The 23,066-nt window shown below is 46.8% G+C and overlaps 1 long non-coding RNA gene across 1 annotated transcript; it reads left to right on the forward strand.

Moving 5' to 3' along the window:
* Positions 1-3,593: 3,593 nt before the first annotated feature.
* On the forward strand, positions 3,594-22,782 carry LOC117507579. The gene is made up of 3 exons (XR_004559765.1): positions 3,594-3,815; positions 17,395-17,404; positions 22,772-22,782. It is a non-coding gene; the product is annotated as an uncharacterized LOC117507579 (long non-coding RNA).
* The last annotated feature ends 284 nt before the right edge of the window (positions 22,783-23,066 follow it).

Below are 23,066 nucleotides of genomic sequence, written 5' to 3' on the forward strand. Positions count from 1 at the left end.
AGTGGCCCAGCCAGAGCCCAGACCTGAATCGGATTGAACATCTCTGGAAAGATCTTAAAATGGCTGTGCACCGACGCTCCCCATCCAACCTGATGAAGCTTGAGAAGTGCTGCAAAGAGGAATGGACAAAACTGCCTAAAGATAGTGCACCAAGCTGGTGACATATTCAAGAACTGAGACTGAAATTACTGCCAAAGGTGCATCAACAAAGTACTGAGCAAAGGCTATGAATACTTATGTACATGAAAATGTAATGTATAACAGAAGATATACCTTACTGAATTTTCATGTAATTTCTTTGTTTTATTTTTAATAAATTTGCAAAAAAAAAAAAAACACACTTTTTCCCATGTTGTCATTATGGGGTGTTGTGAGTAGAATTTCGAGGGGAAAACATTAATTTACTCAATTTTGGAATAAAGCTGTAACATAACAAAATGTGGAAAAAGTGAAGTACTTTGAATACTTTCCAGATGCACTTTATTACAGTCTGTTAGAAAACTGTGAGGCTTTTGCTTCAGTGTGAGCAGAAGACTCACACAGACAGACAGAGACACAGTGAGACTGTCCACACAGACAGCACGCTGTCAGGAAAAATCACAAAAGTCATGTGGACACTCATATGTGTGACGCAGTGCTGATCCGTCTCAGCGGGTTCTTCAGCACAAGACATCTGATGAAATGGGAACTGATCCAATGAGGGTAAAGCGCGCCACTGTCAACAGACAAGAACACAGTGTCAGTGGATGCACAGTGAGGACGCTCTGAATGTCTCACCCACAGACACTTACCCTCTGTCCCAGCACCTTGTTGATGAAGGCACCGTTGGTGGTATTGAACTCCCTCTCCATGGTCCTCCAGTGCTCTCGTGCATAAAAATAAAAGGCGTTACGAGGTCTTTTGGTCTTCTTGGACTTCTCTTCGTCTTCCTGCTGCAGACCTGTTGGTTATCCAAGTACTGTGGAGAAGGACAGAACGTTAAACAGGACACATACAGCAAGTGGGACGTCACGTCCTTCCAGGAGCTCATTTCTAAAACTGTGTGGAATCAAACCTAAAATTATGTGGAGGCACGAAGACAAAAAGGATTAAATTATTATTATTTTAAATTTCACCTGCAGGTTCGTCAGAAAGCACATGGGAGACTCGAGTCTGGATTTGATCTGTGAGTTTTCGTGCAACAGATAAAAGCTTCAGCATACAGTTTCTCCAATCACAGCCACACAAGCTGATTTACTCTGAGTTGTCCGGGATGTCTTGGTGGCTTCCCTCACTTGTCTCCTTCTTGCACTCACTCAGTTTTTGAGAACTGCCGCCTCTAGACAGATTTTCCACACAGAACCATCCCGTTTGTGTTTGTTAATGACTGATGAAAACGAGGGAACCCTCCGGGGATCAGACACACAGATCAGATCTGGTCACTCGCTAAATGTCATGTAGACAGTCAGTGAGTGAGATCAGATTTGCAGTAAATCCAGTTTGAACTGGCCGTCTGAACAAAGTCTAAAATCCAGGCTTTTAATGACTTCCAGGACTCGGTCAGCAGACATTTATCTGTTTGCAGCAAAACCCTTGAACTTGTGGACACAGTCACTTGTCTTGCAGTGACACTCGTGTCTCTGTGTCCTCCCTCATGCTGATCAGAAGATGGACGTCTCTACTAATCATCCAGCAGGTCACAGTCACATCTACGTGATGTTACTTTGACAGTTGCTCTTTTGATCAAAGTTCACGAGATGCAGTTGAGTTTGTGGTTTACTTTAATTTAGTGAGTTACACAAAATATGATCGGAGTTATTGTTTTTGAGTTATTATCTACACAAGATGGCTGGAATGGACTGACTGACTGAACCACTGACTGAATCACTGACTGACTCACTCGCTCATCTTCAGTAAGGTATATCTTATATATTATATTCCTGTTCTAAGGTGGAACTATGCCAGTATACAAAAGTATATCTAAATATCTAACAAGATTAAAATAGGAGAGTAGAAAAGAGTAGAGTAGAGCCACTTAGGTGCCTGGTCTTGAGAACCAGGGATGGTAGGTTAAAATGTCCAAACTCAATGTCGTCATCAGCACAAGGAAAAGTGCTGAAGTCCGTCTTTCCTCAAACTGTGAGTTGAACTCACTTTTCAGACTTTGCAGTGATTTTTCCACGTGTACTGTCATTGTTGAACCTACCTGTGTTTGCTGTTCAGGGGGGAGGACACATGCACACAGGACATCATGAGGCACACCGGTCAGGTCTTCCAGAGCCGCCTTGGTGGTGTCAAGGATTTCCTGACGGCTCATTCTTGCAACCATCCAGTCGAAAATCAGCCTCTCAGTTGAAAACAGGAAAACATCCATTGTGGTTCTTCTGCAGGTGAAGATAAAAAATACACAACATCATCATCAGTGAACTTCATTTCATCAGTGACAAGTTTCTTTTCCTAAAAGCAGAGTAACGTCAAACCTGACTGTTTTATAAACCACGGAGCACCACATGTGGCATCATCAGGAGATGTCAGGGTCCTGATTTGGGTCCTTTGTTATTCTCACTTTACAAAGCACCTCTTGAACAGATGCTAATGCAAACACAAAACAAATGTTGCTCATGTTGGGATGTTATGCTCGCAGCACCTTTTTCCTCGCTCAAGGAGCAGTTAATATCTACGCGTGTGAAATAATATAATATGCCGAACGCATTTTTTACATTAGTGTGGCTTTGGCGCTGATCTGACACCATACTGGACACCCAGCCACGATTTAGTTAGATGTATTAGCGCATCTCATGTGGTTTGAACATTGATGGAATAAACTTGTTCACTATTGCCAAAACAAACTGGCTCTCGCTGCAAAGTCGGAATGTGATGTACCTGGATGACATTCAGATGATTGGGTTCCACACAAATGGCATGGCTCACCTTTCATGTTTTCACAATATTAACGGTTCCCAGCATCACCTCTACGTATCGGCAGTGGAACAGTAGCTGTAGAAATGTGCGTAAGCCAGCAAGGAATTTTGCGTAATGCACCGCACATTTCCATGGTCATTTTACCTTTGATACATCTTAACACTGACACTGAGACGGACACACGCCTTGTACATGAGGCCCCTGAGGTCCTTCAGTGTCAACAAAAGGTTTCCAGAGCCTCCAGAATTTGTCCAGTTTATGACTGAGTGAAATTCTCCAGTGGTAGAAAAGCATCTGTGACATTCGTCACAGTATAATTAAATTCTGTGCCAGATTACTTTATTTTACATAATCAGACAGTGATTTGGTTTACAAAATAAAATAAACTGATTGTTTAATGAGAATCTGTAAAACTGTAATTGATAGAAAAAAAAAACTGGAAAACTGTAATTGATAGCATTGATTGATTGGCTTCATCAGCCCATCGGCAAACATCATCATAAAGCACAGTTTGTCTTATTTATTTTGCTGATATTTGGTGTTCAGTCTCTAATAAGAACTACAACACAAACTAGCAGCTATCATTTGGATGTGGTGGAGTTGGTCTGAAATAAAGTTTAGTGGACAAACCTGCTCTGGATCAGCGAACTTCAGGCTTGAAAACAGCATCCAGCACGTTGACTAGTTTCTTCTCTTCTTTAAATCCACTCGTTTCTTCTTGCTGCTCTGCGATCTGTTTGTTTTTACCAACTCATATATCTCGACATTAGCAGCAGTTAGCCGCTGTTTCAACAACTTTCTCAGCTGTTCCACCTTTTCCTGCTAACTTCGTCTTTTCTTCTTATTCCGGTTTACTGTCGACCTTTGTGCTTCTGGAGCTCTTCAAAAAACATATTCGAGGATCACAGAGTGAAGTTTGACCTATTCAGAGAAGAGTCTTCCTCTTCTGAAATTCTGGCAGGCTGTACACCATCTGACGTAATGCTGCCCTCCACAGGTCATAGTTAAACACTAATTAAACCCTCTCATACAACCCAGAAGAATGAAGGAATGTCAACACAGCCCTCTGTATAAAAACTGACTTTTCCCCTAACCCTAGGACTGTTCGTAGGGAAAAATACAGACAGTCCCAGATCAGACAGATCCGCAAACAACCAATGTCTACTGCAAGAGTACAATTTGCAGGAAAAAAGCACGACCCACAGTCTCCGATTCCCCACACTCACACAAGCCATCCACATGTTTTCCTATTAGCTTTAATATACTTGTTAAACCACAATGTCCCAATCTCAAGCTAGTTACAATCACTTCGTCTTTCCGCCCAAGTGTACTTTTTACGCTTCACTGTTGGTTGCAAGGAAAAATAATGACGGCCTTTCTGCTCCTGGTCCCTCTCATACTGCCACTGATTCTCAAGCCTTTTACTGCAGATACCAAAACACTCTTCTCCCTCCCAACTCTTCTGTACTTTGCTGCACGGTGAAACCATCTGATAAGACAGATGATTAAGTTGTGCACATATCATTCATCACAGAACCTACTGTGGACAAACTGTATCTGCATGAATTACGGACCAATTCCCATTTAAGTCAAAATGGGAGCCTTGCTACTGTCAAGACATGAAGTTTGTAAAATGTGTAAAAAAAAAAAAAAGAATATAATTTTTACCTGGGCCGAAGAGGATTCATTTTTGACAAGGACTCTTGAGCTAATTTGTTAGCATTTTCATTCCCCTCAAGTCCCAAGTGACCTGGTATCCACACACAACACATACGGCATCCTGGGTTCTCAATTCTTAAAAGACTACACAAGATCTCCAATATCAAATCAGGGCGGGCCGAGAAGTGTCCTCTGCTAGAGCCACCAAAGCAGCAGCAGAGTCTGAGCATACGAGGTCTGTCAATAAAGTAACGGTCCTTTTTATTTTTTTCAAAAACTATATGGATTTCATTCATATGTTTTTACGTCAGACATGCTTGAACCCTCGTGCACATGCGTGAGTTTTTCCACGCCTGTCGGTGACGTCATCCGCCTGTGAGCACTCCTTGTGGGAGGAGTCGTCCAGCCCCTCGTCGGAATTCCTTTGTCTGAGAAGTTGCTGAGAGACTGGCGCGTTGTTTGATCAAAAATTTTTCTAAACCTGTGAGACACATCGAAGTGGACACGGTTCGAAAAATTAAGCTGGTTTTCAGTGAAAATTTTAACGGCTGATGAGAGATTTTGAGGTGATTCTGTCGCTTTAAGGACTTTTCACGGTGCTCTCAGGCGGCGTCATCAGCCTGTTCAAGCTGAAAACCTCCACATTTCAGGCTCTATTGATCCAGGACGTCGTGAGAGAACAGAGTTTCAGAAGAAGTCGGTTTCAGCATTTTATCCGGATATTCCACTGTTAAAGGAGATTTTTTTAATGAAAGACGTGCGGACAGATCCGCGCGTCAGGACGCAGCCGGCGCAGTGCAGCGGCACAGGAAAAACACAGGCAGGACATGTTCCAACTTGTCCTTAAGGCTTTCAACAGAGGTGTTTTTCCTGTGGCGGAGCGTCGCGGCGGCTGCGTCCCGACGCGCGGACCCGTCCGCACGTCTTTCATTAAAAAAATCTCCTTTAACAGTGGAATATCCGGATAAAATGCTGAAACCGACTTCTTCTGAAACTTCTCTGTTCTCTCACGACGTCCTGGATCAATAGAGCCTGAAATGTGGAGGTTTTCAGCTTGAACAGGCTGATGACGCCGCCTGAGAGCGCTGCGCGACGTCTCGCACCGTGAAAAGTCCTTAAAGCGACAGTCTCACCTCAAAATCTCTCATCAGCCGTTAAAATTTTCACTGAAAACCAGCTTAATTTTTCGAACCGTGTCCACTTCGATGTGTCTCACAGGTTTAGAAAAAATTTTGATCAAACAACGCGCCAGTCTCTCAGCAACTTCTCAGACAAAGGAATTCCGACGAGGGGCTGGACGACTCCTCCCACAAGGAGTGCTCACAGGCGAATGACGTCACCGACAGGCGTGGAAAAACTCACGCATGCGCACAAGGGTTCAAGCATGTCTGACGTAAAAACATATGAATGAAATCCATATAGTTTTTGAAAAAAATAAAAAGGACTGTTACTTTATTGACAGCCCTCGTATGACACTGTGCTGAGGCTTACTATACTCCATCCATTCCATTGTCCTATGAATTGCCAGAAGTTCAGCAGAGAAGATGGACATGTTATATGGTAAGTGAATACTGAAAGAAAGTGTTGGGAAGGTGTCGTAGCACGGACCCACAACAGGGGGCGCTAAAGAACGGACAATGAATAAGCCAAAAAGTACCTCTTCGGTAGTCGATTTCTCGGCGAGGAGGTGGAGTTACAGTCCGGCCTTTATGGTGATGATGATGATGATGAACGAGTGACAGCTGGTGCAGAGGATGAATGACAGCGGTCACTTCTTCTGGGTCTGGCGCCCTCTCGTGCTTGGAGCCCGCACTCCAAGCAGGGCGCCCTCTGGTGGTGGTGGGCCAGCAGTACCTCCTCTTCAGCAGCCCACATAACAGGACCCCCCCCTCAACGGGCGCCTCCTGGCGTCCGACCAGGCTTGTCCGGATGTCTCTTGTAAAAATCGGCCAGGGCGGTGAGGCACCGGCAGGGGTTGGAGGAGTCCCGAGGTCCTCCGATGGTCTGCCTTGCCCCTGGCGCAGATGGTACAGGCCTGGACGTAGTCCCGGACGTCGGTTTCCAGGGACGCCCACCAGAAGCGCTGCTGGACTACTGCCACGGTCCTACGCACTCCGGGATGACAGGAGAGCTTGGAACCATGACAGAAGTCCAATACAGCAGCTCTTGCCTCTGGTGGGACGTGCATTCTGTTCTTGGGGCCGGTCCCCGGGTCCGGGCTCCTTGCCAGGGCCTCCTGGACGGTCTTCTCCACGTCCCAGGTGAGGGAGGCCACGACAGTGGACGCGGGGATGATGGTCTCGGTGGGGTTCGACAGCCCCGCTTTGGCTTCTTCTTCGTGCACCCGGGACAATGCATCCGATTTTTGGTTCTTGGTCCCGGGGCGGTACGTGATCCGGAAGTCAAAGCGCCCGAAGAACAGAGACCAGCGGGCTTGCCTGGGGTTCAGCCGCTTGGCGGTCCGGATGTACTCCAGGTTCCGATGGTCCGTGAAAACCGTGAAAGGCAACGACGCCCCCTCCAGCAGGTGTCTCCACTCTTCAAGAGCCTCCTTCACCGCGAGGAGCTCCCGATTGCCGACGTCATAGTTCCGTTCAGCTGGGGTCAACCTGCGGGAAAAATAGGCACAAGGATGGAGAACCTTATCAGCCTCCACGCTCTGGGACAGCACGGCTCCTATCCCTGAGTCAGAGGCGTCCACTTCCACTATGTACTGGCGATCAGGATCAGGCTGCACCAGAACTGGTGCAGTCGAGAACCGGCGTTTCAACTCCTGGAACGCGGCTTCGCACCGATCCGACCAGGTGAAGGGGACCTTGGTGGAGGTCAGGGCAGTCAGGGGGCTAACTACCTGACTGTAGCCTTTAATGAACCTCCTGTAGAAATTTGCAAAGCCGAGGAACTGCTGCAATTTCCTGCGGCTTGTTGGTTGGGGCCAATCTCTCACCGCCGCAACCTTGGCAGGATCAGGGGCGACGGAGATGGAGGAGATGATGAACCCCAAGAAGGACAAAGAAGTGCGGTGGAACTCGCACTTCTCGCCCTTCACAAACAGCCGGTTCTCCAAGAACTGCTGTAGGACCTGATGTACATGCTGGACATGGGTCTCAGGGTCCAGGGAAAAGATGAGTATATCGTCCAGATATACGAAGACGAACCGATGCAGGAAGTCCCGCAAGACGTCATTTACCAAAGCTTGGAACGTCGCTGGGGCGTTAGTGAGGCCGAACGGCATGACCAGGTACTCAAAGTGACCTAACGGGGTGTTAAATACCGTCTTCCATTTGTCTCCCTTCCGGATCCGAACCAGGTGGTACGCGTTTCTAAGATCCAATTTAGTGAAAATTTGGGCTCCATGCAGGGGCGTGAACACTGAATCCAACAGAGGTAACAGGTATCGGTTGCGAATCGTGATCTCGTTCAGCCCTCTGTAATCAATGCATGGACGGAGTCCGCCGTCCTTTTTGACCACAAAAAAGAAACCAGCACCCATCGGGGAGGTGGAGTTCCGGATCAGCCCGGCAGCTAAAGAGTCCCGGATGTAGGTCTCCATTGATTCGCGTTCCGGACGTGAAAGGTTGTATAACCTACTGGACGGGTACTCAGCGCCCGGGACCAAATCGATGGCACAATCGTACAGTCGGTGCGGGGGAAGAGTGAGCGCCAGATCTTTGCTGAAAACGTCAGCAAGATCGTGGTACTCCTTTGGCACTGCCGATAGATTGGGGGGGACTTTAACCTCCTCATTAGCCGTCGTGCCGGGAGGAACCGAGGATCCTAAACACTCCCGGTGGCAGGTTTCGCTCCACTGCGTCACAACCCCGGACGGCCAATCTATCCGGGGATTGTGCTTCACCATCCATGGAAATCCCAAAATCACTCGGGAGGTAGAAGGTGTTACATGGAACACTATCTCCTCCCTGTGATTTCCAGACACAACCAAGGTCACTGGCTGCGTCTGATGTGTGATTAATGGAAGCAGGGTGCCATCTAGTGCTCGCACCTGCAATGGTGCCGGCAGAGCCACCAGGGGGAGCCCTACTTCCTTTGCCCATCTGCTATCCAGCAGATTCCCTTCCGACCCTGTGTCTACCAGTGCTGGGGCGTGAAGGGTTAGATCCCCACAAAGGATCGTCACTGGGATTCGTGCAGATTTGCGGGATTTCCCCGCGTGCGTGTTATGACCCACCCTTAGCCCAGTTTCTAAGGACGGGCGTTGTAGTTTGACCGTTTTGGGGCAGTCCTTCTGCATATGCTCACAAGAGCCGCAGACAAAACACTCCCCGTGGGCCAGCCTTCTTTGTCTGACGTTTGTTTTTACTTTGGTCCTGCTCGTGTCCATAGCCTCCTCAGCAGGGGGAGCTGTAGCCACACGGAGCTCTCTGGCAGTGAAGCGTGGGGACGACGTCACCCTTTCGGAACCGGAAGGGGGAGGGACGGCTCGTGCCCAGTCACGCTCCCCGGCCTGCTCCTGACGATGCTCATTCAAACGGTTGTCTAAGCGTATAACCAAATTGACAAGCCCGTCAAAATCCCGCGGTAAAGTGGTAAACATAACACTGTCCCAGCTTTTTTTAAACGTGTTGCAGGCATCCATTTCAAAATGAGAAAATATTTGCACAAAAACAATAAAGTTTATCAGTTTCAACATTAAATGTCTTGTCTTTTGGTGTATTCAATTGAATATAGGTTGAAGAGCATTTGTAAATCATTGTTTTCTGTTTTTAATTATATTTTACACAACGTCCCAACTTCATTGGAATTGGGGTTGTACTTCGGGAACAATGGAACACAGCAAGAATCATAAATTGGCATCGGGTAACGTCGTACTGTGAGGGTGTGACTTCCAGTCACGTTGTCACACTAGGGGGAGACTGGAGAGAGGACCACAGAGGAGATTCATCTATTTCTCAACCAATTGGTCTATATTACTTTTGTATTGTTTATACCTATTAACATGCTTCACACAAATGTTAGATATATGGTTACTAGTAGCCTTGTAAAGTACAGAATAGTGGTTCATTTTAGGATGAAAACACTACAGATAGATTCCAGCCAGAGAATCCTTTAATCAGCTTTATTCCAAACAGCAGGGGCCTGTACTACGAAGCGGGGTTAACTTACTCAGATGTAACCCAGGGTCAACCTCTTAAACCGGGGTTGACAAAACCTGGTTTTCTCAAGTTGTGTTAATCGGTACTACAACGCTGAATAAGATGTTGATTTGTTGAACCTGTGTTAACCTAATTGGAGTTTGTGCACGTTCACATAAAAGGGGCAGGTTGCAGCACACGTCACCATTTTTCAATGATGGCGCGGTCACCTTACTTTACTGAAGAAGAATGCACGATTATTTTGCGGAGCTACGAGGAATTTAAATTAATGTTAAGGGGGAAGTCGAACACATCGTCTGCCAATAAAGCAAGACAGGCTTGTTGGCAACGTATTGCTGATCGGGTAAATGCGTACATACAATTCAATTGTTCCCCAAATCTGTTACAGATGATTAACCTGTGGAATGTCTAATACAACCCCTGGCAAAAAATTATGGAATCACCGGCCTTGGAGGATGTTCATTCAGTTGTTTAATTTTGTAGAAAAAAAGCAGATCACAGACATGACACAAAACTAAAGTCATTTCAAATGGCAACTTTCTGGCTTTAAGAAACACTATAAGAAATCAAGAAAAAAGATTGTGGCAGTCAGTAACTGTTACTTTTTTAGACCAAGCAGAGGAAAAAAATATGGAATCACTCAATTCTGAGGAAAAAATTATGGAATCACCCTGTAAATTTTCATCCCCAAAACTAACACCTGCATCAAATCACATCTGCTCCTTGATATTGACCCTATGTCATGACATTGACCCTATGTGTCTTTTTGCAAGGAATGTTTTCATAGTTTTTGCTCTATGGCAAGATGCATTATCATCTTGAAAAATGATTTCATCATCCCCAAACATCCTTTCAATTGTCCAAAATATCAACATAAACTTGTGCATTTATTGATGATGTAATGACAGCCATCTCCCCAGTGCCTTTACCTGACATGCAGCCCCATATCATCAATGACTGTGGAAATTTACATGTTCTGTTCAGGCAGTCATCTTTATAAATCCCATTGGAACGGCACCAAACAAAAGTTCCAGCATCATCACCTTGCCCAATGCAAATTCGAGATTCATCACTGAATATGACTTTCATCAAGTCATCCACAGTCCACGACTGCTTTTCCTTAGCCCATTGTAACCTTGTTTTTTTCTGTTTATGTTGTGAAAGTGTTGGAACACGGACCCACAACAGGGGGCGCAATGAACGGACAATGGAGAAAGTAAATAACAAGTTTTACTGTCGTGAAAATGCACAACCAATACAACAATTGACAATTTGGGTTTACACCGAATTCCACTGGTGTCGTGTGGGCAGGCTCGAAGGTAGGAGACGTCCGTCCGAGTCGAGCCGGAACCACCCAGATTTCCCCTGCCACCGAACCCTGGAAATACTGGAACCGCCAAGTCCCGAATTCCCAGGTGGCCACTGCCTCCGCTCGTCGGATCCGGTACTGCTGGCAAGAGAACAAACACACAGGTGTGGATGCGGCTGCACCCAGTACACAGAGAGGGAAGAAGCTGACTCCACCTCACGTCAATACTGCAGAAAGGTGAGTACTTCTCCAAGCAATTTAGCTCACAATAATCAGCTGTCCTGCAAAGGTTTAACAAATCTTTTAGCCAGTTAATCAGAATATTAATGCAGAGAACGTTACCTCTAACGTAAGGCGATATCTCGGCACTGAGGTGGAGACGCCGTCCTCCTGATATACCTCTGTGCTGAGTGGAACAGCTGAGTCTGGTGATGGGTGACAGCTGTCACCCAGGCTACTCCCATAAGGCGGCAGCGCCCTCTGGTGCCTGGAGCCCGCACTCCAGGCAGGGCGCCCCTCTGGTGGTGGTGGGCCAGCAGTACCTCCTCTTCAGCGGCCCACACAACAGTTTAGGTGTTAATGATGGCTTTCGTTTAGCTTTTCTGTATGTAAATCCCATTTCCTTTAGGCGGTTTCTTACAGTTCGGTGACAGACGTTGACTCCAGTTTCCTCCCATTCGTTCCTCATTTGTTTTGTTGTGCATTTTTTGATTTTTGAGACATATTGCTTTAAGTTTTCTGTCTTGACGCTTTGATGTCTTCCTTGGTCTACCAGTATGTTTGCCTTTAACAACGTTCCCATGTTGTTTGTATTTGGTCCAGAGTTTAGACACAGCTGACTGAACAACCAACATCTTTTGCAACATTGCGTGATGATTTACCCTCTTTTAAGAGTTTGATAATCCTCTCCTTTGTTTCAATTGACATCTCTCGTGTTGGAGCCATGATTCATGTCAGTCCACTTGGTGCAACAGCTCTCCAAGGTGTGATCACTCCTTTTTAGATGCAGACTAACGAGCAGATCTGATTTGATGCAGGTGTTAGTTTTGGGGATCAAAATTTACAGGGTGATTCCATAATTTATTCCTCAGAATTGAGTGATTCCATATTTTTTTCCTCTGCTTGGTCTAAAAAAGTAACCGTTACTGACTGCCACAATCTTTTTTCTTGATTTCTTATAGTGTTTCTTAAAGCCAGAAAGTTGCCATTTGAAATGACTTTAGTTTTGTGTCATGTCTGTTATCTGCTTTTTTTTCTACAAAATTAAACAACTGAATGAACATCCTCTGAGGCTGGTGATTCCACAGTTTTTGCCAGGGGTTGTATGTGTAAAAAAATGACCTCCTTTCATTAATTATGCCCAGATGCAACACAATTCAGAAGTGGGCATAGGCCTACTAATAAATGTTAGGTTAATTTAATGTTTCCTAAATAGGCTACCTTGACTGTATGATTGCTATTCCTAATCCTGTCAATATTTCAGATGCAATAGCAGTGCCAAACGCACCTGGCAGCAGGTGAAGATGAAATATAAAAACATCCTTCAGAATGGTAGGTTTATATTCATAGCTTGATAAGCCCCACTTCGCCTAATTAATGGACATGCATTAGACCTATTTTGATATTAGTAATTACCCGCGATTGCATAAAACCCTTCTTTGATTTGCACTGTGGATAAATGGCCAGGGAAAACGACAAATGCATCCAAGAGTTTAGATAGAGCAAGTACTACCTTGCGAATCATACGACATACAGTATTCTTGCTCAGATGTTCAGCATCACCGATGGAATACATAAATTGTCCACTGGCAAAATAGGCACAAGGCACATTATCTGCTCGATCGTCGGGGCATTGCTACACTGTAAAAAATGACTTGTTTTTACTGGAAAACGCTGGCAGCTGTGGTTACCAGGGAATTCCTGTAAAACATACAGCAGCACAGTAGATAACATTACAGACATAATATGTATATGGATTTACAGTGAATCAACCACAGCTGACTCACATTAAAAGAACTGTTAAATCTACAAACAAGAGCTCTCTTTTTTTGTACATTTAACTGCTGTATTTTTTACAGGAATTCCCTGGTAACCACAGCTGCCAGCGTTTTCCTGTACAAACAACAGTCTTTTTTTACAGTGTATGATGGGTGATGTTACAGACTTCTGGCCCGATCAGCTGACAAAGATAACGAATTCCCTCGGCTGAGAATCTACGAGGTCTGTCAATAAAGTATAGGTCCTTTTTATTTTTTTCAAAAACTATATGGATTTCATTCATATGTTTTTACGTCAGACATGCTTGAACCCTCGTGCGCATGCGTGAGTTTTTCTACGCCTGTCGGTGACGTCATTCGCCTGTGAGCACTCCTTGTGGGAGGAGTCGTCCAGCCCCTCGTCGGAATTCCTTTGTCTGAGAAGTTGCTTCAGCTTCACCGCGGCAGGACTGAGGACTTAGAGGATCGTAAATGGTCCGATGAAGCGGTCCTTCAGTTTCTGTGACTCGACCTGGAGTGGTATGTCCTTGGTTGAAAGCCACACCTCCTGCCCGGGCTGGTATGCAGGGGCCGGGGAACGCCGGAGGTCTGCATGGGCCTTGGCCCTCGTCCGGGCTTTCAACAGGGCAGAACGGGCGGTCCGCCACACCCGGCGGCACCTCCTGAGGTGGGCCTGGACCGAGGGCACACCGACCTCTCCCTCCACAAGTGGAAACAATGGGGGCTGGTACCCCAAACACACCTCAAACGGGGAGAGGCCGGTGGCTGACGATACTTGGCTGTTGTGGGCGTACTCGATCCAGGCCAGATGGGTGCTCCAGGCCGTCGGGTGCGCGGAGGTAACGCAACGGAGGGCCTGCTCCAGCTCCTGGTTGGCCCGCTCTGCTTGTCCGTTTGTCTGAGGGTGAAACCCGGACGAGAGACTCACGGTGGCCCCCAGTTCCCTGCAGAAACTCCTCCAGACCTGAGAGGAGAACTGAGGGCCATGGTCTGAGACGATGGCCGCTGGTATCCCATGCAGACGCACGACGTGGTGGACCAGGAGGTCTGCTGTCTCCTGGGCCGTTGGGAGCTTCGGGAGGGCCACGAAGTGGGCCGCCTTGGAGAACCAGTCCACTATCGTGAGGATGGTGGTGTTGCCCTGGGATGGTGGGAGGCCTGTGACAAAGTCCAGGCCGATGTGGGACTAGGGGCGGTGAGGTACCGTAGGGGCTGGAGGAGGCCTTGGGCCTTGTTTTGGTCGGCTTTGCCCCTGGCACAGGTGGTACAGGCCTGGACGTAGTCCCAGACGTCGGCCTCCAGGACGCCCACCAGAAGCGCTGCTGGACCACTGCCATGGTTCTGCGCACCCCAGGATGACAGGAGAGCTTGGAACCATGACAGAAGTCCAAAACCGCAGCTCTGGCTTCTGGTGGGACGTACAGTTTGTCCTTCGGGCCGGTCCCCGGGTCCGGGTTCCATGTCAGGGCCTCCCGGATGGTCTTCTCCACGTCCCAGGTGAGAGTGGCCATGACAGTGGACTCGGGGATGATGGTCTCTATGGGGTCTGACAAGTCGGCCTTGGCCTCCTCTTCATGCACCCGGGACAGGGCATCCAACCGTTGGTTCTTGGTCCCGGGGCGGTATGTAATCTGGAAGTCAAAGCGCCCGAAGAACAGTGACCAGCGGGCTTGCCTGGGGTTCAGCCGCTTGGCGGTCCGGATGTACTCCAGGTTCCGATGGTCCGTGAAAACCGTGAAGGGCACCGTCGCTCCCTCCAACAGGTGTCTCCACTCTTCAAGAGCCTCCTTCACCGCAAGGAGTTCCCAATGTTCCCGACGTCATAATTCCTCTCAGCCGGGGTCAACCTGCGGGAAAAATAGGCACAAGGGTGGAGAACCTTATCGGACTCCCCGCTCTGGGACAGCATGGCTCCTATCCCTGAGTCAGAGGTATCCACCTCCACTGTGAACTGGCGAGTAGGATCAGGCTGCACAAAACCGGCGCTTCAACTCCCTAAACGCGGCTTTGCACTGATCCGACCAGGTGAAGGGGACCTTAGTGGAGGTCAGGGCTGTCAGGGGGCTAACTACCTGACTGTAGCCCTTAATGAACCTCCTGTAGAAGTTCGCAAAGCCGAGGAACTGTTGCAGTTTCCTACGGTTTGTTGGTTGGGGCCAATCTCTCACCGCCGCAACCTTGGCCGGATCAGGGGCGACGGAGTTGGAGGAGATTATGAACCCCAGGAAGGAAAAAGAAGAGCGGTGAAACTCGCACTTCTCGCCCTTCACAATCAGCCGGTTCTCCAACAACCGCTGTAGGACCTGACGTACATGCTTGACATGGGTCTCAGGATCCGGAGAAAAGATGAGTATATCGTCTAGATATAAGAAGACAAACCGATGCAGGAAGTCCCGCAAGACGTCATTAACCAAGGCTTGGAACGTCGCGGGCGCATTGGTGAGGCCGAACGGCATGACCAGGTACTCAAAGTGACCTAACGGACGGAGGCGTCAGCAAGGTCATGGTACTCGGCTGGCACCGCCACCAGATTGGGGGGGACTAAAACCTCCTCCTTAGCTGTCACACCGGGTGGAACTGAGGATCCTAAACACTCCCGGTGGCAGGTCTCACTCCACTGAACCACAACCCCAGACGGCCAATCAATCCGGGGATTGTGTTTCAACACCCATGGAAAACCCAAAATCACTCGGGAGGTAGAAGGTGTTACATAAAACACAATCTCCTCCCTGTGATTCCCAGAAATAACCAAAGTCACGGGCTGTGTCTGGTGTGTGATTAGTGGAAGAAGGGTGCCATCTAGTGCCCGCACCGACAATGGTGACGGTAAGGCCACTAGAGGGAGCCCAACCTCCTTTGCCCATCTGCTGTCCAGCAGATTCCCCTCCGACCCCGTGTCCACCAGTGCTGGGGCGTGAAGGGTTAGATCCCCACTCAGGATCGTGATTGGGATACGTGCAGATTTTCGGGGTTTCCCCGCGTGGGTATTGTGACCCACCCTTAGCCCAGTTTCTAAGGACGAGTGCTGCTGTTTTGACCGTTTGGGGCACTCTCTCTGTATGTGCTCGGTTGAGCTGCAGAGAAAACACTCTCCACGGATCAGCCTCCTTTGTCTCTGATCTGATCGCTTTTTGGCCCTGCTTGTTTCCATAGCAACGTCAGCAGGGGGAGCTGTCGTCACGTGGAGAGCCCTGGCTGTGGAGCGTGGGGAAGTCAGCTCCCTTTCAGACCCGGGAGGAAGAGGGACGGCTTGTGCCTGACCACGCCCTTCGTCTCGCTCCCGTCGGTGTTCTGTTAATCGGTTGTCTAACCGTATAACCAGGTCGATAAGCCCGTCTAAATCCCGCGGCTTGTCCTTCGCCACCAGGTGCTCCTTAAGGACCAGATACAGTCCGTTTACAAAGGTGGCGCGGAGCGCAACAGCATTCCAGCCGGCTCGCGCTGCCGCGATGCGGAAGTCGACTGCATACTTCGCTGCGCTCCGACACCCCTGTCTTATCGACAGCAGCACGCTTGAAGCAGTCTCGCCTCTATGAGGGTGGTCGAACACCTGTTGGAACTCCCTCACAAACTCAGTGTAAATCGTTAGGAGCCGTGAATTCTGCTCCCAGAGCGTCGCAGCCCAGGCGCGTGCCTCTCCTCGAAGCAGATTTCTAACGTAAGCCACCCGGCTAGCGTCTGACGCGTACATGATGGGACGCTGTGAAAAGACGAGCGAGCACTGCATCAAGAAGTCCGCGCACGTCTCCACACAGCCTCCATACGGCTCCGGAGGGCTTATGTATGCTTCAGGGGAAGGTGGGGGGTTCACTGAACGACCAGTGGAATGTCTGTCTCTGGCATTCGGTCAGCAGGAGGAGGTGCTGCAGCAGCGCCCTGAGCATGCGCTTCCACCTGGGCGGTGAGAGCCTCCATCCTTCGATTGAAAATAATACTCTGCTCGGTAACTAAGTCCAACCGAGCAGTAAAGGTGGTTAAGATGCTGCTGCTCACCTAACACGCCTACTGCTGGCGCCTGTGCACCTCGCTCTTCCATTGGCTGTTCAAGCGATGGTTGACGCCCCTCAGGATCCATGACGCTGGGCGAGAAATCCTGTTGGGAAGGTGTCGTGACACAGACCCACAACAGGGGGCGTTAATGACCGGACAATGGATAAGCCAAAAAGTAACAATTTAATGTTGTGAAGCGCACAACGAAGTACAGACAATAACAATAGTGCGGAATGTCAATCATACACAAGGTGACGTGTGGCAGGCTCGAAGATAGAAGACGTCTGGTGATAGAAGAGCCGGAATCCACACAGCTTCCACCACCAACGGATCTGAAGAACACCGGAGCCGCCAAGCCCTGCGCCCCAGGTGGCCACTGTCTTCAGCAGTCAGACCCGGTACTGCTGGCAGACAACAGAAAGAGTTTGATGAGTGTGAGTACGCACACTCCGTAATCCCACAGTCTGTGTTCAGTTAGGAGGGAGCACCTCCACCTCCAATCACACACTCGTGCAGCTCCTGTTTAACCACTTATCTGGTTTGGGGTGTGAGGCGAAGCCGTCGCAGTCCACACCAAATGCCAATACCGCAGAATAAGGACACCGTCACAGGAAAACGGCTGCAAATGAGATCAGACTATTACACAAGGTTTTTAGAGTCAGCAGAGAAGTTACCTGTATGGTAGATGATTTCTTGGCGAGGAGGTGGAGTTGCAGTCCGGCCTTTATGGTGATGGGTTGAATGAGTGACAGCTGGTGCTGATGAAGAGCGACAGCTGTCACTCCCAGTGGCTCCGGCACCCTCTCGTGCTTGAAGCCCGCACTCCAAGCAGGGCGCCATCTGGTGGTGGTGGGCCAGCAGTACCTCCTCTTCAGCGGCCCACACAACACAAACTGGTTTTTGTCTGTGGAGAAGGTGCTGGCAGAAGAGTCCTTCACCCTCATCAGCATTATTAGCTGCACCTGTGAAGGATGTTCATGTGCAGGCCTACTGACTCGGAGCACCTGTGGATGAGGCTCATGTGCAAACTTAAAGACTTTCAGCTGAAGCAGATAATGAGATGGCGTTCTGCATTTAACCCATGAGTGGTTCAAGCAGAATTGCCGGGAACTCGACCTTGTGACGTTCGTTTGTGAGACGCTGAGGACCGCGCCAGGGTTTGACACATCGTGCCTGTGAAGGAGGACGGGTGAGGGACACATGCTGTCAGCACACATCAGAGGTGATTATTGTCTGAATGATCGTTAATAGTAATTTGGCATTCTGTTACGCAGTATATTTGAACATTGATGAGAATTGTGCAGTTTGCTTCTCACTGCCGTGGCGTACGGACTGATGATCCTCCACCTGTTGTGAGAAGCTGCTCATTTACATAAAGCTTAAATTCAGACCTGAATGTGTTGCTGATAGTGTGTGCCTCTGAAGGATATTTGCTGTAGCTCTGTTGACTTACCTCACCTTTTTCCATCCTTCACAGAGTCAGTTTGTCGTGTCCACCTGGGGGGTGTTTGGCGGTGAATCTGAGTCCAGAAGCGCAGAGGCTTCCTTTTGGGCGCTGGAGAGCGCGCCGTCCTTCACTCCGCCAGACAAACCTAATATTTATGTTGTACACTAATTATTGCACTGGAGGGGAAAGAAAACCGTTTTGTTTGTGGAACCGCTTTCTGGTTATTTAGCACTGGGTTCGGTCAGACGTTGGTCCGCTCCTCAACCTGCGTCTGCACATAATAAAATTCTTATTCTGATGGTTTTGTTTGATTCTGTTCTTCATTACAGAATTTTGACATTTGAATTTGGGCAAAATATGAACTTTTGGTAATGAAAACCACGAAATTCACCCAAAGTTGGGCGTGTTCCAGAATTGCATGAGAGAGAAAAAAAAAATCACCAAAACAAGACGGCATTCAAGAAAATTTGCACACTGTCATTAAAGTTTTGGACAAAAAGCTCAATTCCAGCAAAAACTTTTCCAGTAAGTTTCTGTCCCCTGACACATTTACACACTGCTGTCAATATTTCAGCTGGTACTTCTGGTTTCAATCAAAAGTCTATTTACACAATAGTCTAAACACTAAAATGACTCATAAAATATACAGCCATTGGTAAAGAATTTTATTTCAGGTGCATCATCATTTTCCTTGCTTGCATAGTGTTGGGAAATAGTTGGGAGAATAAACCCGGGTGAGCTCTGATTATTAACTAGAACTGGTTCATGACGTCTGATGCTATACCTGTAAGGTCAGAGGTCAAACAATCAGCGGTAACAGAAGTCGATGGTGGAGGTGGAACGAGGAGTGTGTTAAAGGGGAACAACACTTTTCCTGAATCAGTGGCATTTTCTGATGATTTACATTTACATTGATTTAAATTTCTACAGGGTTATTTACAAACAACTCAGCCACATGGGGTGTGCAGCCAGTACATTCTGAGTGCCGGTCCCAAGCCCGGATAAATGAGGAGGGTTGCGTCAGGAAGGGCATCCGGCGTAAAACAAGCCAACCCAACTATGTAGACTAAGAATCGAATTTCCATACCGGATGGGTCGCAGCCCAGGTTAACAACATCTGCCACCGGTGCTGTTGCCCAACAGGGTGACGGTGGAAATTGGGCTTCTGCTGGGCGAAGACGACGAAGAAGAGAAAGAGAACGTTTCCACAAACAGCGGGAGAAGAAGAAAACTAGAAGGGTGGAAATGAGAGTGGGGACTTTGAATGTGGGTAGTATGACTGGTAAAGGGAGAGAGCTGGCTGATATGATGGCTGATATCAACATTGCATAAAAACAGGCGCAGATCTGAGCGCATAATTGGTCTTACGACAAGACACGTGTGATTTAGGAAACATTCATATCTGACCAATCCCAGCATACAAATGATCGGCTCTTGATCAAATCAAATCAAATCAAATCAATTTTATTTATATAGCGCCAAATCACAATAAACAGTTGCCCCAAGGCACTTTATATTGTAAGGCAAAAGCGATACAATAATTACAGAAAAAACCCAACGGTCAAAACGACGCCCTGTGAGCAAGCACTTGGCGACAGTGGGAAGGAAAAACTCCCTTTTAACAGGAAGAAACCTCCAGCAGAACCAGGCTCAGGGAGGGGCAGTCTTCTGCTGGGACTGGTTGGGGCTGAGGGGTGAGAATCAGGAAAAAGACATGCTGTGGAAGAGAGCAGAGGTCAATCACTAATGATTAAATGCAGAGTGGTGCATACAGAGCAAAAAGAGAAAGAAACACTCAGTGCATCATGGGAACCCCCCAGCAGTCTAAGTCTATAGCAGCATAACTAAGGGATGGTTCAGGGTCACCTGATCCAGCCTTAACTATAAGCTTTAGCAAAAAGGAAAGTTTTAAGCCTAATCTTAAAAGTAGAGAGGGTGTCTGTCTCCCTGATCTGAATTGGGAGCTGGTTCCACAGGAGAGGAGCCTGAAAGCTGAAGGCTCTGCCTCCCATTCTACTCTTAAAAACCCTAGGAACTACAAGTAAGCCTGCAGTCTGAGAGCGAAGCGCTCTATTGGGGAGATATGGTACTATGAGATCCCTAAGATAAGATGGGACCTGATTATTCAAACCTTATAAGTAGAAGAAGAATTTTAAATTCTATTCTAGAATTAACAGGAAGCCAATGAAAAGAGGCCAATATGGGTGAAATATGCTCTCTCCTTCTAGTCCCCGTCAGTACTCTAGCTGCAGCATTTTGAATTAACTGAAGGCTTTTCAGGGAACTTTTAGGACAACCTGATAATAATGAATTATAATAGTCCAGCCTAGAACAAATAAATGCATGAATTAGTTTTTCAGCATCACTCTGAGACAAGACCTTTCCTAATTTTAGAGATATTTCCACAAATGCAAAAAAGCAGTCCTACATATTGTTTAATATGCGCTTTAAATGACATATCCTGATCAAAAATGACTCCAAGATTTCTCACAGTATTACTAGAGGTCAGGTAATGCCATCCAGAATAAGGATCTGGTTAGACACCATGTTTCTAAGATTTGTGGGGCCAAGTACAATAACTTCAGTTTTATCTGAATTTAAAAGCAGGAAATTAGAGGTCATTCATGTCTTTATGTCTGTAAGACAATCCTGCAGTTTAAACTAATTGTGTGTGTCCTCTGGCTTCATGGATAGATACAGCTGGGTATCATCTGCATAACAATGAAAATTTAAGCAATGCTTTCTAATAATACTGCCTAAGGGAAGCATGTATAAAGTGAATAAAATTGGTCCTAGCAGCAGAACCTTGTGGAAATCCATAATTAACCTTAGTCTGTGAAGAAGACTCCCCATTTACATGAACAAATTGTAATCTATTAGATAAATATGATTCAAACCACTGCAGCGCAGTGTCTATAATACCTATGGCATGCTTTAATCTCTGTAATAAAATGTTATGGTCAACAGTATCAAAAGCAGCACTGAGGTCTAACAGGACAAGTACAGAGATGAGTCCACTGTCTGAGACCATAAGAAGATCATTTGTAACCTTCACTAATGCTGTTTCTGTACTATGATGAATTCTAAAACCTGACTGAAACTCTTCAAATAGACCATTCCTCTGCAGATGATCAGTTAGCTGTGTTACTTACAACTACCCTTTCAAGAATTTTTAAGAGAAAAGGAAGGTTGGAGATTGGCCTATAATTAGCTAAGATAGCTGGGTGAAGTGATGGCTTTTTAAGTAATGGTTTAATTACTGCCACCTTAAAAGCCTGTGGTACATAGCCAATTAGTAAAGATAGATTGATCATATTTAAGATCGAAGCATTAATTAATGGTAGGGCTTCCTTGAGCAGCCTGGTAGGAATGTGGGTCTAATAGACATGTTGATAGTTTGGAGGAAGTAACTAATGAAAATAACTCAGACAGAACAATCAGAGAGAAAGAGTCTAACCAAATACCAGCATTAGTGAAAGCAGCCAAAGATACGATATGTCTTTGGGATCGTTATGAGTAATTTTTTCTCTAATAGTTAAAATTTATTAGCAAAGAAAGTCATGAAGTCATACTAGTTAAAGTTAAGAGATACTCGGCTCAATAGAGCTCTGACTCTTTGTCAGCCTGGTTACAGTGCTGAAAAGAAACCTGGGGTTGTTCTTAGTTTCTTCAATTAGTGATGAGTAGTAAGATGTCCTAGCTTTACGGAGGGCTTTTTTATAGAGCAACAGACTCTTTTTCCAGGCTAAGTGAAGATCTTCAAAATTAGTGAGATGCCATTTCTTCTCCAACTTACGGGTTATCTGCTTTAAGCTGCGAGTTTGTGAGTTATACCACGGAGTCAGGCACTTCTGATTTAAGGCTCTCTTTTTCAGGAGCTACAGCATCCAAAGTTGTGCTCAATAAGGATGTAAAACTATTGACGAGATACTCTATCTCACTCATAGAGTTTAGGTAGCTACTCTGCACCGTGTTGGTATATGGCATTGGAGAACATAACAAAGAAGGAATCATATCCTTAAACCTAGTACAGCGCTTTCCGAAGGACTTCTACTGTAATGAAAACTTATTTCCCCACTGCTGGGTAGTCCATTAAAGTAAATGTAAATGTTATTAAGAAATGATCAGACAGAAGGGGGTTTTCAGGGAATACTGTTAAGTCTTCAATTTCCATACCATAGTCAGAACAAGATCTAAAGTATGGTTAAAGTGGTGGGTGGACTCATTTACATTTTGAGCGAAGCCAATTGAGTCTAATAATAGATTAAATGCAGTGTTGAGGCTGTCATTCTCAGCATCTGTGTGGATGTTAAAATCGCCCACTATAATTATCTTATCTGAGCTAAGCACTAAGTCAGACAAAAGGTACTCACAGTCATGACCAGGTGGACGATCGATAACAACAAATAAAACTGGTTTTTGGGACTTCCAATTTGGATGGACAAGACTAAGAGTCAAGCTTTTGAATGAATTAAAGCTCTGTCTGGGTTTTTGATTAATTAATAAGCTGGAGTGGAAGATGCTAATCCTCCCCTTGGCCCGTGCTATGAGCATTCTGACAGTTAGTGTGACTCTGGGGGTGTTGACATTTAAACTAACATAGTCATCCCTGCTGTAACCAGGTTTCTGTAAGGCAGAATAAATCAATA

This window comes from Thalassophryne amazonica, chromosome 3 (assembly GCF_902500255.1).
Source record: "Thalassophryne amazonica chromosome 3, fThaAma1.1, whole genome shotgun sequence".
NCBI classification, from domain to species: domain Eukaryota; kingdom Metazoa; phylum Chordata; class Actinopteri; order Batrachoidiformes; family Batrachoididae; genus Thalassophryne; species Thalassophryne amazonica.